Genomic DNA, 13,938 nt, shown 5'->3' on the forward strand with positions numbered 1-13,938 from the left:
ACCTAGTTGCGCAGAGATCCAAGATGGCCGCCACCCCAAGATGGCCGCCACTACCCAACTCAAACCAAACTTCCCAGACAAGTCCGGACTGGCCCGAGCTCGGGCGTGTTATTTTTCAACCCTAGATTGATGAACTGCCAACCCTAGATTGTGTTATTTTATGGAGAAATCTTACCTGATATTCCCTACCTTCCACCGTGCTATGGGTATTCCTGCCTTCCACCATGCTATGCCCCCGAACAAGTCTAAACCAACCCAGACTTGTGTTATTTTGCCAGATTTCTGTTTGAATTTCCCACCATAGAACCTTTAAATATGTCTGAGAAACAAAGACAAATATACAAATAAAGATTTTATTGTTCTTATCTCTAGTGTAAAAAAGCATCTTGTTCAAAGTGACATTTTGATTTTCAAAACTTGATATTTTAGTCGAAATCTTAACTGAAAGCCGCTCTTTAAATCGTAATTAGCGCCACTAGCTTTCTTCATGCATTCTGATGGCTGACGTCAAGTGGCTTAAGATAAACGATGCCGGATGAATTTTGATGAAAGACAGGCAGGGTAATCGAGGATTGTTAGAGAAAGATATTTTAAGTAAAGTCCTCCATTGGTTCTCGAAGATCATGGACCGAGGCTTGGTTGTTTTTTCGTTACTTCTTGTGTCCAAAATGTATCCAGCGGAAGAAGTAGCAGGATTTAACTTAAACTCGATTTTCCTTCATTGCGGTAGTCAGTTGTATGTACACATATGACACCGCAATGAAGGTTGATTCTTGGCTATCAATTGGATCAGGGCTACTTTCTTTTTCCATACTATAATCGGTAATGTTTTATTTAATTATGAAAAACTAAATTTTTGTTATAAATGATTCCGAAAATCTTACTTGATAGCCAACTTAGAACCCGACAAGTCGGGTTCTAATGAGTCGAATTTGGTCTCTTCCCAGACTATTCCTGAGAAGAGCCAGATGGAACAATCGAATTTGGTCTCTTCTCACACAGCAAAAGCTGTGTGAGTCCACGATCGGCGGGTAAAGACATCTTCGTACTGGTACTGAGTAGTTTTATGGATAAGCGTCTAGTTAAACAACTGATAACTCTCTCTTTAAAACACGGTTCTTATATACTAAAAGATCGAGGTCAAATTTAATATTAGAAGAGTTCTCTAGGCAATGCTTTCGATAAATTTATTTGTTACCGACCCCCAATCTTTAATCTATTTTATTGGATGCGGTTTAATTAACTATTCACGACTTTCACGTAGATGCTGCAAGAATGACGACTTAAAACCTTCCTTGTTTTAAGGAAAATATTTTATTGGATGCGGTTTAATTAATTATTGACGTAGATAGTTCAAGGATGACGACTTAAAACCTTCCTTGTTTTGAGGAAAATATTTTATTGGATGCGGTTTAATTAAGTATTCACGACTTTCACGTAGATGGTTTAAGGATGATGACTTAAAACCTTCCTTGTTTTGAGGATAATATTTTATTGGAAACGGGTTAATTAACTATTGATGTAGATGTTTCAAGGATAGCGACTTTAAAGGCTTAACAATTTTGTTGTTTTGATGAAAATAAACTGAGTGTTTTTCAAGATTGTCAATGGCTCAATGGTTTAAGGCAGGGTGTACTATTGTGATACCCAAAAAGGTGGCGAGTTCAAATCCCGGCCAGTCCACGGAGCCATTGGCAATCTTTTTTATGTATAAAATAACGTTAGCCTAAGAGATCAGTGTTAGTTGGTGAACAAGCGTCAGTCATGAATGACGCCTTTTTTTTAACTCTAGCGTCTAATACGTGTCTAGATATATATCCAAACAATACTCAGTCAAGTTTTAAAAATTATTTGCATCAGCCCCTTAACTTGACTAGTGATTATGAAGTTGGGTTGGCGGAAATCATATTTCCAAATCATTGGGTGAATATAAGCGAAGAGTTTAACAAGTTTGAAATTCAGGTCGTAAATGATCCAAATAGTGACAAATATGCGGCTATTCGAGAGCCTGTTGAATATCAAAAAATAGAGATACCAGTCAATCGTTATACCAAGACCAAAGAGTACGAACTGCCTCAAAATTTTGTTGAGCTTTTAAATGATGATGTAAACAGTCATCCGTATTTAAAAGGCAAATTATCTTTTAAATTAGTGAATAAATATAAAGACGGGGCCCTAGGAAAACAGTTAGATACAAACTTTCCCGTTTACCTGCAAGTTTTAGGAGAGGAAAACATACGGTTCAAAATACCAGCTGATTCCCCCTTGGCCACGCTATATGAATTTAAGGAGAATAATTACGAAGATGTTCCCTATATATCCAAATATCCTGTATCAAAGCATGCTAAAAATATAAGTTTAAATTACACTAACAATTACGTGGAAATCGAAATTGATAATGTTGGAGATAGTTTTAGAAAAAAATTTGATTACAAGTACATTCCTAAGGCAGGCATTAAACGTAAAACAAGCCACGAAGTTCCGCCGATAAGAAAAAAACCTCAACCGGAATATAGGCCTGTACCGCCATCTATACCTATTTTACCGCGAACTACGCCTTTTCTTCCGATACCTATTGCTACGACTGAACCCGTAGTACTTGTACAACCACAGCCAGCTAAAATAACCCCTCCACCCAAAATAACTTTTCCAAAACAAACAACTCCAAAACAAAACCCCCCTAAACCTGACTTACCGAAACCCTACTATCCAAAGCCCAAACCACCTAAGCCTGAGTTACCAAAGCCAAAGCCAAAGCCAAAACCTCAGCCACCCAAGCCTGAACTACCGAAGCTTCCAGCTCCGGATCCCCCCAAAATACCAGCTCCGGATCCCCCCAAAATACCAGCTCCGGACCCCCCTAAAATACCAGCTCCGGATCCCCCCAAAATACCAGCGCCGGACCCCCCTAAAATACCAGCTCCGGATCCCCCCAAAATACCAGCTCCGGACCCCCCCAAAATACCAGCTCCGGATCCCCCAAAATACCAGCTCCGGATCCCCCCAAAATACCAGCTCCGGACCCCCCCAAAATACCAGCTCCGGATCCCCCCAAAATACCAGCTCCGGATCCCCCTAAAATTCCAGCACCCGAGGTTCCGAAACCCTCTACCTTTGAACCACTGACGCCGACCCCCTCGCCAACAGAGGTTGAGGAAATATATATATTTCCAGACCCCTCAAAACCTGACTCACCGAAACCCGACTTACCGAACCCCGACTTACCGAACCCCGACTTACCGAACCCCGACCTACCGAACCCCGACCTACCGAACCCCGACCTATCGAAACCCGACCTATCCAAGCCTGATCTCTCAAAATCTCCAGACTCTACAACATCCTCTACTTTTGAGCTACCCGTATTACCGACCCCCTCCCCACCATCGGTTGATGAAAAACCCTTGTTTCCGCAGCCGGTTGATCCGCCAAAGAAAAAACCCGAGCCAATTATCTCTGAAAAGCCTAAGCAAATTAACCCCGAAGATTATGATAACTATAAAATATTGTTCTTACCTCAAACTTTTAAAGCCAGTAAAACGCCAGAGAAAAACGCCGAAGGGCTTTATCGAGCCGTAGCCAACACTTTAGAAAAATTAGTAATAAATAAAATTCAATTCACATATCACGTAGTAGATAATTGGGGCTATGCTATCGTGTATAATTTCAAAACACCGGAATGGGTGGAAATTAAATTTTCTCCCCAATTAGCTAAATTGCTCAACCTCGACCCCGATAAATATTATACCGGAAAGCAGCAATGCGGTCCCTTAAGCCTCACGATACAAGAATATACCATAAATGAAAACAATGCCTATCTAGAATATCGAGTCAATAGAACCATTAAGCATTATACCGCCGGGGAGGAGCCATGGATTTATTTATTGTTCTCGGTGTCAGGCGAGTTTAAAGCGAAACAATCTTTGGAGGATGATTTTAAAATTTATTATGAAATCGCCGAAGAGCTCAAAATAAGCTCGAACAACCACGATCCTTTAAGATTGCACAATGCTGAATTTAGCGTTATTAAACAAGGAGCGGAGCATTATTTTAGAGTCCATTGTCCGGCAAAAATTGAAATGAAATTTTCGCCGGATTTGCAGGATATATTAAATTTAGAAAATGAATACGTTGGGGGGACGTTTCTATCCAAGAGGCCTCTAGAGCGTAATTTTACGCATTTTAAAACTACTAACAGTACAGGCGTGTCATATCGCGTCCACTTTTCATTAATGTATCTTTTTACAAAGACGGAGACAACGAAAATCAAAATACCGGCGCGTGAATATACCTGTGATCTTACCCCGACCGGTGCGGTAATCCCCTTTTCGCTACATTTGAAAGTGATTAACAAATTATTAGAAGTTCAGCAATTTATGACTCGCCGTCATTTTAAAATCTTTATTCTCAAAACGGCGCCAGAAAATAGATACTACACGCGTCTCGAAATAGAGCGAGGTGTTCGCGTCTCGGTAGCTGGACCGATGGCCAAGTTATTTAACATTCCCGAAGAGGGAGAAGTTTTGCAACATAGCCACTCGGGTGTAGCGTTGGTGAACCCCCGATTGAGATCAATGACACTGACAGAGGCTAATAATTTTTGGACTAGCGAATACGATGTTGATAGATTTCCAGAAGATCCCGACTATGCTGACCAACCGTATGTACCCGGATCTCAAGGCAAACGAGTTGACAATTACGCGTGCGAGATTCCTCCCGGGGTATACTATCATATTAGCGATGTTTTAAGTGCTATGAGCGAAGCCATGTCGCCGACGCATAGAAAAAGTCTAAAATTTTGGCAGAATGTAGACGGAACCGTCACGGTTTCAAAACTGAACGATACGGTCTCAATTTTGTTTCCCAAAACAACACCCGGACGAGGACTGGGACGATTGCTAGGTTTTAGTAGTAATCAATTGGATCGGTATATCAACAGCGAGACGTCAGAGTATCCCGCGGATATCATGAGAGGCGTCGACGCCATGTTTGTTTATACCAATATTATCCGTCAACAAGTAGTGGGTGGTGGTCAAGCCCCTCTGCTACGTTTCATAAAAATGCCAGCTTTTTCGCTACTAGACGAAGAGAACCAGGAAATATTTAATAATATCGACTTTTATCCAATTTCAACTAGCGATATACAGGAAATTGAAATTGAATTGAAATCCGATTACGGGGAAAATATCCCGTTTAATTTAGGCAAAGTATATATTAAACTGTTTTTTAGGCGTCGACGTCAATAGAACAGGAGCAATGGTGCCTAATAGATATACTCTGTATTTCCAAAGAGGATCGTCTCTGCCATCTTTACACGCGAACGTTTTCCAATCCGGAGGTCGCTTCAGTGTGGGCGGTATCTTTAATTCTTTATTGCGCAAAATTACACCCTTTATTAGGCCAGCCCTTAGTACGCTAGCGTCCGAAGCTGTGGGTTTGACAGGCCGAGTTATTAGCGATGCTCAAAACCCCACCATATCACCACGTGAATCTATTAAAAGAAATGTCAAACAATCTATAAATTCCCTACTACATAAAGGCGTGGACCGCTTTGTCAATACTCAGAGTGGAACGGGCCGAAAAAGAAAGAGGACTGCTAAAACAAGCCGGAGCAAACGTCCTAAGAGACGCACTAAACGCGATTTTCTAGACTAAACATGTCGACCTACGAAAGCGTTCTCTCCGATTTTGAAGTCTTTGAAAAGCCGGTAGTGAACAATAATATTGTCGGGACTAAAACAACAGCTCATTATCCAATTGCCCCGCTAACTAATGCTAAATATGTAGAATTTATCATTCCTCCCTCAAACAATTATCATGATTTGACTAAAACTCTTTTGAGATTAAAATTTCGCGTCTTACATAGCGATGGGACTGCCGTTCCCGCGGCTGAGAAACAAGTTTCGGTGACAAATTTAATAATTGCCTCGCTATTTTGTCAAGTAGAATTATTTCTTAATGGCGTCGCCGTCCAGCAACCTAATAATATGTTTCCATACATGGCCTATTTGAAAGTACTTTTAAATTATGGCCAAACGGCGGCCAACTCGTGGTTAACTTCTATGTTATATTATTTGGATACCATTATCGATCCGGCGACGGCTCTCGAAGATGCTAATATTAACAAAGAAGATAATGGTATCGGGCGGCGCAGTAAACGCGTCGCCAAATCAAAGACGTGCGATGTAATTGGCGAATTATTTCTGGATATGTTCAAAACGCCCAAATTCTTACTAGATAATATTGAGGTTCGGATTAGATTGCATCGCAGCTCCTCGGATTTCGCCATTATCCACAATGAGCAGAACAAAAATTATAAAATTGACTTAACGGAATGTACCTTGTTTACGCGCGAGATTGAGGTTAATCCCGAACTGCAAATAGCGCACGCCCAAATGTTAAATTCCGGAATAAACGCTCGCTACGAAGTAAACTCTGTCGTTATGAAAAATTTCTTAATAACCGCTGGAACGCAAGATTATATTAGGGACAGCTTGTTTTCAGGGCCATTACCATCGCGAACTGTCGTCGCTTTCGTTGCTAATAGTAAATTTGTGGGGGACGCCACTTCCAACCCCCTGGATCTCCAACATTTCAATCTCGATTTCATGCAATTCTCGTTAAACTCTCAAAATTATCCTGATATACCTTTCACGCCTAATTTTGCCGATGATCAATACGTTAGATGTTACAATTCCTTATTCGAGGGGCTCGACACATTAGGTCTTGACAGAGGGAATATTATTTCTTACGATTTATATAAAAAAGGCTTTTTTATCGTTGTTTTTGATTTGAGTAGAGAACATCTCGCGTCTTTAGGTTTAAATTCCATGCCCCAGACTGGTAACTTGCGATTATCGTTAAGATTCAGCGCCGCGCTAGCCGAGAACGTCACGTGCATTGTTATGGCCGAATTTCCAAACAATCAATTAATTATATCTAAAAACAGAGAAATTATTTATAATCACCCCAACGTATAAAAGACTAAAGCATTAAAAATACAATATCAGTCGCGAGTCAAAATGCACCAAGTCCACACCGTCACGCCGAAGCTCGACATTTGCGTCATTGAATCAATCGAACCTAAAATCTTAGTTCAAAGATCGGATACGCGTACAAAAACTATATTAAAACCCAACGCTTGGTACGCTTTGTTTCGGTTTCAAAATGAAATCACCTCTTTTCTCGAGGGAAAAATTCCCCGCTATCATATTTGGTTGCCCGTCAAAGAACGCCTCAAGCTGGAATGTTTCGTCAATTCGAAAGAGGAACGGCTAATTGATCTTCGACACTACGAACGAGGCAGCGGAAGTCGTTATTTCCTCAACTTTAGCACCAGCGAAGGATTCAGCCTGGACAAAACAGGCTGGCAGACGTTGCTCAATTTAAAGCCTCTCATTGACGAGAGTCTCAAGGCTAAAGGAATAGCTGTCTGTCGAATGCGTGAATTAATTTTAAATGAGCTCACCACCACTTTGTTTGACGTCACTTCCACCTGCGGCAACATCGAGTGTCGAAAACAAATCTGCCACTCTCAAAGCTGCTCGGAATTTGACACGAATTTCAGTGATCGAGTTGAACGCAATTTGCACGAAGCGCTGCCTCAGCTGGACCGGAACAAAATTTTAAGGCAGTTTGAGGATGAAAATGGATGGCTAGATGATCAAGAGGATATTTACTCTTATTTTGCCAACAATTTTGCCGATTTAAAGAACGCCTTGATTTATGGTTATTGACGGATGTTTAAAAAATGTGTTGATATATAGTAATTGTTGAACTGATATTGTTATTTTAAAATACCTTTGTGGATAATAAATAAAGTTGTTTATTGGGAAAACATTTTAGTCGTTATTTACACTCGTTACACTATGGATACTAAAATTAGAAAAATTTATTACGACGTGGCTAATCCGGCCGCTTATGGATCGCTAGCCAGGCTACAAAAAGCTTTACCGGGCGTGTCCAAAGCAAAATTAACCGCCTTTCTCGAGAAACAACCAGCCTACACGAAACATCGTTTTAGACGCTTCCGCTTCAAAACCAACCAAGTGTACGCCTCGAGCATGGACGATGTCTTTCAAGCTGATTTGATGGATCTACCAAAATTAAAACGTTTTAATAAAAATGTTCGGTACGTCTTGTGCGTCATTGATGTCCTAAGCCGGTACGGATGGACAATACCTCTTAAAAACAAAACATCTGGCGAGGTTATCGAAGCTTTCAAAACCATATTTCGAGAGAGGATTCCGTTAAAAATTTATGCCGATTTCGGTGGGGAGTTTAGTTCGCGCAACTTTGACTCTTTTTTAAAGCGCAACAATGTGCAAATACATTTTGCCCGGAGTCAGCATAAAGCTAGTTTAGCCGAGCGTTTTATAAGAACAATTAAGGAGCAGATTGCCAAGGTTATAACGGCCACGGGAAATAAAAATTACGTGAAATATTTACCTTTAATAACTCGAGCTTATAATGAACGGGTTCATTCAACTACCGGCATAGCGCCGACAAATGTTAATATAGATAACGAATCAATTATTTGGAATAAATTGTACGGCAAATCTAACGGAATTCATCGATACGCACCAAGATTTAAAATTGGCGACCACGTGCGTCTTTCTATAGCCAGTCGGGTTTTTAGAAAAATTAGCTCTGGTGGGACTTTTACTGACGAAATATTTCGCGTTGTTGACGTCATACCAAGGTCTCCACCCGTGTATCGAGTAGCAGATTTGAAGGGAGAAGAAATTCTGGGCGTCTTCTACGCCGCCGAATTGCAAAAAGTCTCGTTACCTGAGACGGGCCTCGTCAAGAGCCAATTATGAACACTTCGCAAATAAACGCTCTTTTAACTTGCGACAAAAGGACGCGACCCTATTACCTGGGTTGCTTCCCGGTGGACAAGCTACCGCATCGTCCTAAACAATCCAAATTTTGCTTCGTATTTAACAATGAACCATCTGGCCAGGCTGGACAGCATTGGATAGCGTGTTATTGCAGCAATGACACGGTGGAAATGTTCTGCACATACGGAAATTCGCCACGATTCTATAGGGTTAATTTAAAACGATACGGGAAAAGAGTTGTTTACAACAAGCATCAAATTCAACACCCTTTTTTTCAACTGTGCGGCATCCATTGTTGTTTGTACCTAACACTAAGGGCGGATGGAATCTCAAGGAAGACGATATTAGACGCCATCTATGATCAGAATCTTAAGCTTAACGATTATGTCGCTTTATTATATTTATCTTTACATTTAAAAAAACATGTACACAGATATTGTTCGCAATAAAACAATTTTTATTTTGTCTAAATATTACATTTAATTAATATCGCGCCATTTATTGTGCCTCTTTCTCCTCTCGTTAGATGGAACCAGCGGTCCTAAGTTTTGAAGTTCATCTTTTTTCTTCCGAGGCTTTTTTTGTTTTTTTTTCTTCTGCTTGGCAGAGGCGCTTTCAAACAGGTTTTCTAGGTCCGTTAAACTTTCCGCGTTGTCTTCTGGTATATTTTCCTGTTCATCGACGATTTCTTCTTGAAAATCGCCGTCGTCATCGCGATTTGCATATCCGACAGCCCCCTCTTCTTCTTCTTCTATCTCTCTTTTTGGCGTGAAAAATGTTCTTTGCAAGCTTTTTGCCAAAACTTCAGCTTGACGTTTTACCATATCGCCAACATAGGTTGGCCCAAATTGCTGGTAAAGTTCATCAGGTGTAGGAGTTCCGGCTTCGCTTTTTAAAACTCTCTCCCGAGGCTTAATTTTATAGCGTGGCGGCGTGGTAAAAGCACTACCTGAGGAACTTAAGGAGGGAGATGACGTGGCAGAACTTGACCATAAAGATTGTTTTTTTCGAGGCGGCTTTTCAGGGGTGGCCAATAATGGCGGTATAGACGCGGCTGAAGACGCCATTGAAGGCATCGTGACTTCAAATTTTGGTAAGGGGATTTTTTTCTCGATACTTAAATATTTATTAAAGGCGTCTAAATATTTATATAATTTATCACGAGCACTCAATGGCGATTTAAAAATATCATCAATCTCTCGGTCCAAGGCCGAATGTTCTTGCGCCGCTGTTGAAGTTACAGCGCTGGCTGGGACTAAAACCATTTGTTTCATAGTTTAGCCGCTATGGCTTGGACAATTGAGGGCAGGATAGCTGCAAGCAACGTCGTGAGAAAGCCACCTGATTGCTGCAAGAGCAACTTCTTTTTGCTTTTCTGCGACAAGGTACTCGATCCTAATTGTCTAATAATTTTCTTGTACTTGGCCAACCTTTTTTTACGGTCTTTACTTAAAAAAATGCCCCCGCCCTTTAAATTCTTACAAATTGTTTGAATGCTTTTTAATTGAGGTGTGCTACTATTGTTTAAGAGTGTACGCCGTTGTTTACAGCTAGTTTGACGCAGACTCTGTAAATAGGGGACAAATTTGGCAAATTTTGATGATGGACGCGCTACTACGAGGCGAGAACGTTTTCCTGATCGATGTTTAACGCGCGGCGCCATTATTCAAATGACAATTAAATTTAATCGACATAGACATACATAGGCCCCTCGTGAGGTAGAACTCGAGATCTGAGCCGTAAGTTGTCCGGAGTTTCTTGTTTTAAATCAATTAACAAATAACTATAGGGTTCTTTAGTGGCTAGCCTGTACGCGTCCGTAATACGTTTCGGATTGTCGGGGCTAATCTGTTGGGCTAGATAACGAATAGAGGCGACGTCGCGAGGATTTTTCATTATTATGAAATAGGAAGAGTTTTGGGAAATTATTCGCGACTGGCTACCCTTGGGAAACAGTTGCTGCGTAATAATAATGACCGTATAGCCTAAATGATGCGACGTCACGCACACTAAATCGGCAATATGAGTTTGCTTAAATAGCTGACTAGCCAAATCATCTAGTACCAAGTAGGAATCGCGATGAGTTTCCCAAAATTCAGGATCGGGGGGCGGCAATCCTTGAATAAATTCAATCCCCGGAATTAATTGTTTCAATTTTTCGTAGTTTGGCTGCCAGGCCGCGTAGCAATAAATAACCTTTTTATGCGGCGGGTCGAACATAAGTTGATGATTTTGCAATAAGTTACTTAAAAGAAAACTCTTCCCCGCTTGCGTTGGCCCCACGATTAGAAACTGAGCGGGTGTTTGGAACTTTAAAGAATGCGAGACTGACTCGGTTGGATTCATCTTGATTAATAAACATTTTTATTTTAATTAACAGTTTATATCCAAAGATCCTTAATAAGTACAAATTAGAAAATATTTAAACAATATAAACGAAACCCTTTTACCCAAAAAAATTCCCCTATTAGGTAATTGTTTTTTTAAAAAGTTTCTCTTCTAATTCCAGACAACGCTGGCGGAAGCGTTGAGCGTTGAGGAGGTCAAAGTTGACGCGCGACTCGGAGGGCAGTTGGTAAACGCGCACTACAGTAGCAAACACGACGGATGGACGCGCACTTTTTCGGTTCCCGACCGCTCTTCGTTGGTGGTGGTTGGGCATGTCTGAACCAGATGGTCGCAAACATCCTCGCCCTCGCTGGTCGGGAAGTCGGGAAACCCCTGACGCAGTGGTTTGTTGTTGCACGGTTTCTTGGTAACCATCGGGCACGATGGGCTGTGCTTCCGATGTTCCCTCGATGGATGGTCCGTGCAACGCCACTGGTACAAGGCGATGCCGCAAAAGGCGCAGCGCGTCGTCTGTGTTTCTACATCTGCAAGATAGAAACCGGCTTTGGCCAGGGCTTCGATGGGAACGCAAGATTCCCACAAGCCCTCGAACGTATGTCTTCGCCTAGCCTCGTAATTCATGCGCGAGAGATGTTGAGGCGGATGCTGACTCTTTAAAACCGTACGGTCGACTGGTTCTCAAATCCGCGTTCAACACTCTTTTGTCCGAGGTTCGGCGAAACTTCTTGGTGAGCTTAACGGTCTCCAACTGCAGCTTGTATTTATCCCGTTTAAAATTAAAGGGGACATTGACTATAACTTCCTTTTCCGGATTCATCGCCACACTTTCAAAGGTTTCAAAGTCAATTTTTTCCAAATTTTCTCGATTTAAAGTTAGGCCTTTAATTTTTTTGACTTCTTTTCCTTTGCTAGTGCGAAACGAGTAACTTTTGGCGCCGGTACTACAAAAGGAAGTTATATAATCACCGCCGAGTTCATCCGCCCAGCAACCAATATGGTTGCCAGTTGGAATGTCAAATTTTCCCGGTAGATGGCGGTAGATTATTGAGTCAGTGTCACAATACAAGGCTGCGCGGTTCAATTGAAGCAGCATCTTGTTCAATTCGAGTCGCCCGTAGCACGAGACGAAGCTCCCCACAATGGCCGACCCCAGTTTGTAGTCTAGAATGTAATCGCTTTTGGCTTTGTACGATAAGAGAGCGATCGACTCCGTAACTGGCCGTAAGTCGACTAATTCCAGAGTGTAATCGCTCGCGTATCGTATTAATTCGTAATAGTTGTTGATAAAGATGCTGCGAATCTTTCCCGTATTTAACGCCATGCGACCCCAAAGAGAATTTAAATTAATTTTAGCGATATTACGCAGGGAGGGATTTGATTGAATATCCGCCACGGTCAAAGAAAGCTTTTCATTCTTGTTTATATCGGCGATATACGCCTCTTTTTGCAGAGGCGTTTGCGCGTGAGCGGGAAATCCGGAATTCTTCACTTTCAAGGCGATAAAATCAGTCATGTACTGGGCGAAGAAATATTCCGTTTTTGGATAATGGTACACCTCGAATATATCGAGGAGTTTATAACCATGCTCCATAGCGGCATAGACTTCGACCGTTGGCCAGACTGATTCGAAAGCCCGTTCATTAACAGTGTGATCGCAGATTTCCGCTCGCAATTCTAAACACGTGCGACAGAGGGCGTAGGCTAATTTACCACCGCTGCGAAAGGGAATTAAGGGGATGTGAAGATCTTGAGGGGCCAGCAGACGACAACTCATAACGCCAAAATACCACCCTGGCGATTTGTCAAAATCTCTGTTATAGATAATGGGATGGCCGCTAGGGTAGGGAAAATCACGACAGACTTTCGGGTACAAAGAAATAATATCCTTGTAGAAAATTTTCTCCTCACCTTGCACGTGGCAGTTAAGAACAAAATTTTCCGTTCGTCCCCCATAGAGAGCGCTACGAGCTGATATTTGAGGCCGAAAAGTTAAACTTTTGCAAAAAGCCTTTGCTTCGGCGTTTTCTTTTAAAAGCTTAACAAATTGACACTCAAAAATCGATGTGTACTCGTAGCCGGGCATATTCTCTTTAATAAAGAGCTCTCTATCTAGCGTCCGCTCGTACAGAAATCTGTTGCTAGCCTTGAGTTGGGTATTGTAGACATTTAGTTTTTGACATGGACAACCGTGATAGTAGCAACCGTGGAAATCAAAAATTTTGGGTGGAGTTTCGCTATAGCCGTCGACTAAATAGCGACCCACGCGATACTCGCCCCCGTAGCTTAAAGCAGTGCGCAATTTTATATCCTCCATTTTCTCCACCCAAGCGAGATATTTTAAGCTAATTTGACTATGATTAAATTTTGCGTTATACCCGTTAGAAGGAACAATACCCATGCTGTAAGGTTTATAATAGTTGTTAAGATAAATAGTGGTTAGAGCACCCGCCAAAGTGATATTTTTCAAGCAGAAAGGGTCTAATTTGGTTAGATCTAAGTAAATTTTTCTAAAAGCTTCGACGCCTTGTCTCAGGACTCGGACATCTTGAATGCAATATTTAATAAGCTCCTCTTTGATGTTGTAAATAGATCCTTCCATTGACGCGTACCAAGTTTGAAAATCTCGATAATCATTGGCCTTCATTTGAGCTACGTTAAAGTACGAAGCTTCAGGGATGACGCCAATGTAATTTAGATTTTCTTCGGTATGAAAATCAAATGGAAAGAATCCTTTCGCCACATCGCCGAG

General features: G+C 41.5%; 1 protein-coding gene and 1 long non-coding RNA gene across 3 annotated transcripts in view; one reads left to right on the plus strand and one right to left on the minus strand.

Annotated features, from left to right (window-relative positions):
• The window catches only part of LOC149678824 (cytochrome P450 4V2-like), a 48,432-nt gene that overhangs the window by 9,955 nt on the left and 24,539 nt on the right, over positions 1-13,938 (plus strand). The window lies entirely within an intron of this gene.
• Positions 23-1,554, minus strand: LOC149678825 (uncharacterized). The gene is made up of 3 exons (XR_016366285.1): positions 885-1,554; positions 401-813; positions 23-319 (listed from the first exon to the last, which is right to left on the minus strand). It is a non-coding gene; the product is annotated as an uncharacterized LOC149678825 (long non-coding RNA).

The sequence above is a fragment of the Phalangium opilio genome, unplaced genomic scaffold, assembly GCF_054372755.1.
Source record: "Phalangium opilio isolate 3A_F unplaced genomic scaffold, DU_Popi_V2 ptg000042l_1, whole genome shotgun sequence".
Classification (NCBI taxonomy): domain Eukaryota; kingdom Metazoa; phylum Arthropoda; class Arachnida; order Opiliones; family Phalangiidae; genus Phalangium; species Phalangium opilio.